This window comes from Trichechus manatus, unplaced genomic scaffold, assembly GCF_000243295.1.
Source record: "Trichechus manatus latirostris isolate Lorelei unplaced genomic scaffold, TriManLat1.0 scaffold00134, whole genome shotgun sequence".
NCBI lineage: Eukaryota > Metazoa > Chordata > Mammalia > Sirenia > Trichechidae > Trichechus > Trichechus manatus.
The window spans coordinates 7,889,233-7,891,777 of record NW_004444070.1 but is presented as its reverse complement, the minus strand read 5'-3'; the positions used below and the strand labels follow the sequence as shown (position 1 = coordinate 7,891,777).

General features: G+C 60.1%; 1 pseudogene; it reads right to left on the bottom strand.

The window, feature by feature from the left end:
- Positions 1–2,042: 2,042 nt before the first annotated feature.
- The window catches only part of LOC101360608 (ornithine decarboxylase antizyme 1 pseudogene), a 14,461-nt pseudogene continuing 13,958 nt past the window's right edge, over positions 2,043–2,545 (bottom strand).

Here is a 2,545-nt window from a genome sequence, read left to right as displayed (position 1 = left end):
TGTGTCCTATGGTTGAAGCATGACATTCCATCCGGGACAATATACATAACCTGGGCTGTGGGAGACCGCTCCCTGTCTTCTTCCGCTCAGAGTGACAGCTGAGGTAAAATCAGACACAATCAGGATATTCACAAAGAAAATGTGCACCTTTATATACATACTTTAATGTATTTTACTTCTTTACGTGTTTCCAAATGAGAGAACTACCACACTCAAAAACTTTTCTTGACCAAGTGATGATCTTAAATAAATTTTATGTTCAACATGGTTTAAAAAAAAAAAACAGTTGCATTAATCCTGACCTCTGAGTTTCTCGGCACCCCTTGAATACTTCCTCATTCACCCTAACCAGGCCCTGGTGGGGAGGCGGGTGTGGGGGGCCCACAGGTCAGAGTCCAGGCCAGCCTTCTCCGTCTCGGGGCCTCTCCACTCGACGCCCGTTTCCTCCCTGCAGATCGTTCTAACACTCAGCGGACTTCTGAGTCTTGAGCTTGTGTGTCACTGCCTGTTATCCCCACGGTTCCTGTCAAGGCACCGGATGGCGCACCCACCTCACTTTCAACTTCCAAACCCCCGGCTTAGAAGCACGTGACACGGGATTTCAGCGATTTGGCTGCCGGCCGCGAGAGGGCGACTGAACAGCCACTTCCGCCCACCCGGCCCCCGAGCTTGGGGACCGCCTGGTACTCGACCCGGAGGAACCTGGGCGCTGCTGTCACGGCGCGGGCAGGAGCTTTCCTTCCCGCGGGACCCACCTCCCGAGGGCACTCTCTCAATACTCCCATTAATGCTGCCATAATCACTCCTGTGAACCGAGTGGGCCCCCGCCCAGGCCAAGCCTTCATGACCCACCTCCCCCCACTCTGGCTTGGGCACCTGCAGGGCCGCCCCCTCCGCGTTCTAGGCTCTGCAGGCCCCTACTTTGCGTCCGCCCCCGGGACAGTCCCTGCCCTGCACTGGGGGGGGGCGGCGGGGGAGGACTCGAGGGAATGTTCGGAAGTCACCCCCCAAGCACGACCCCGACAGCGCGTCTTGAAACCATCGTCAGCAGGGCTGCCCCTCGCTAACCCTAAGCGCAGCGCGTCACTCACGTCTGTCAGCTCCGCAGCAACCCCCGGGCGCCGGGACCCAGAGCAGCCAATCCCCCGCCGTCTGCAGGGGCAGGAAGATCAGGTCCGCACCCACCGCACGAGCCCCCAAAACCCTTATAAACCCTCCTAGACCGTCAGCTCAAGACCTTCAAATGTCAGCCTGGGAGACCGCAGATTCCTTCCAATCTAGAGGCTCCAAATCCCGCCAACTTGAGGGACCCCCAAAACCCTCGGCACAAGAGACCCCGGTACACGGTAACTGGCACACAGCGCCGCACAAATGCTTAAAGAAACTATACGGGTGCTCAGGACCCCTCCCTGCTGTTCCCCCGGCCACCCACATGGGGAGTGGGACCCCGACATCCACACTAACCGACACTGAATCGCTGCTTCCACAAGGCGTGGGATCCCCGCGCTGCTCCGCAGACTCCCGGGGGCCCCTCCTCTCCGCTTAGGTCGGCGCCGCGCGGATCCCCCAGAGCCGAGAGCAGACTGGCTTCCCCAACAGCGCCCCAAACGGTAAGGGGGCGTGGGGCCTCGGGCGGGGGATCCCTCCCTCCCCTGTCCCAGGGGCCCTACGGAGTCCGGTGGCGGTGGGACCGCGAACGAGGGCGACGGCCAGTCCCCCACAGTCCGGAACCCCACCTCCCGGCGCGAAGTCTCCGCCTTTGTTCAGGCCCCGGCAGAGGGAGGCTGGGGGTCTTGGGAGCCCTTCCCTCAGCCTGGCCCGAAACAAACACTTCAGTGTCACAAACATAATATTAAACTTCAAGAACTACACTGCTAATTTGGAGTGAGCGTTTATTTACACAATTACAACATTCGGAGACACCCGAGAGAAAGGGACAGCCTGACGCTCCACGCCCGCCGCGGCCGCGGTCGGACAGCGCAGCCAGTGGGACAGCCGTGGGGCAGCGCGGCCTCCTGCAGACCATGGGGTGGACAGGGCCGCTACTGCTCCTCCGAGGAGTCTCTCTCAAGCTTGTGGACCATGAAGCAGGCGTCTGGTCTCTTGGGGACAAGGGGATGCTCTGGTCTCACAATCCCAAAGCCCCCAAAGCTGAAGGTACGGAGCAAGGCGGCTGTCATCTCGGTTCTTGTGGAAGCCAGCGCAGACATGGTCCCCGCAGGGCTGCTCGTCCGCAAACGCGAGAACTGCGAAACCGCCTTCGCGGCCCTCGGGCAGGGCACCGCCGGGGATGCTGCTCAGCGCAGCTCGCCAGGTGATGTGTGTGGCCGCGGGGAGCCTGGTCTGAACGTTAGGCGTTCTCGTCCTGTCATTAGACGCTAGTTCTCTGGTACATTCAGCAGATTATCAGAGTGAAATAAATTATCTGAAAGATTGTGATCACTCTGTTCCCTCGCCCACCTGGGATCTTCAGGGGTGGGTGAGGGACATCAGGAGCACCACCGCTCCGGGGCTGAACACGCCCGGCCCCATGAAGGCTTGTAGG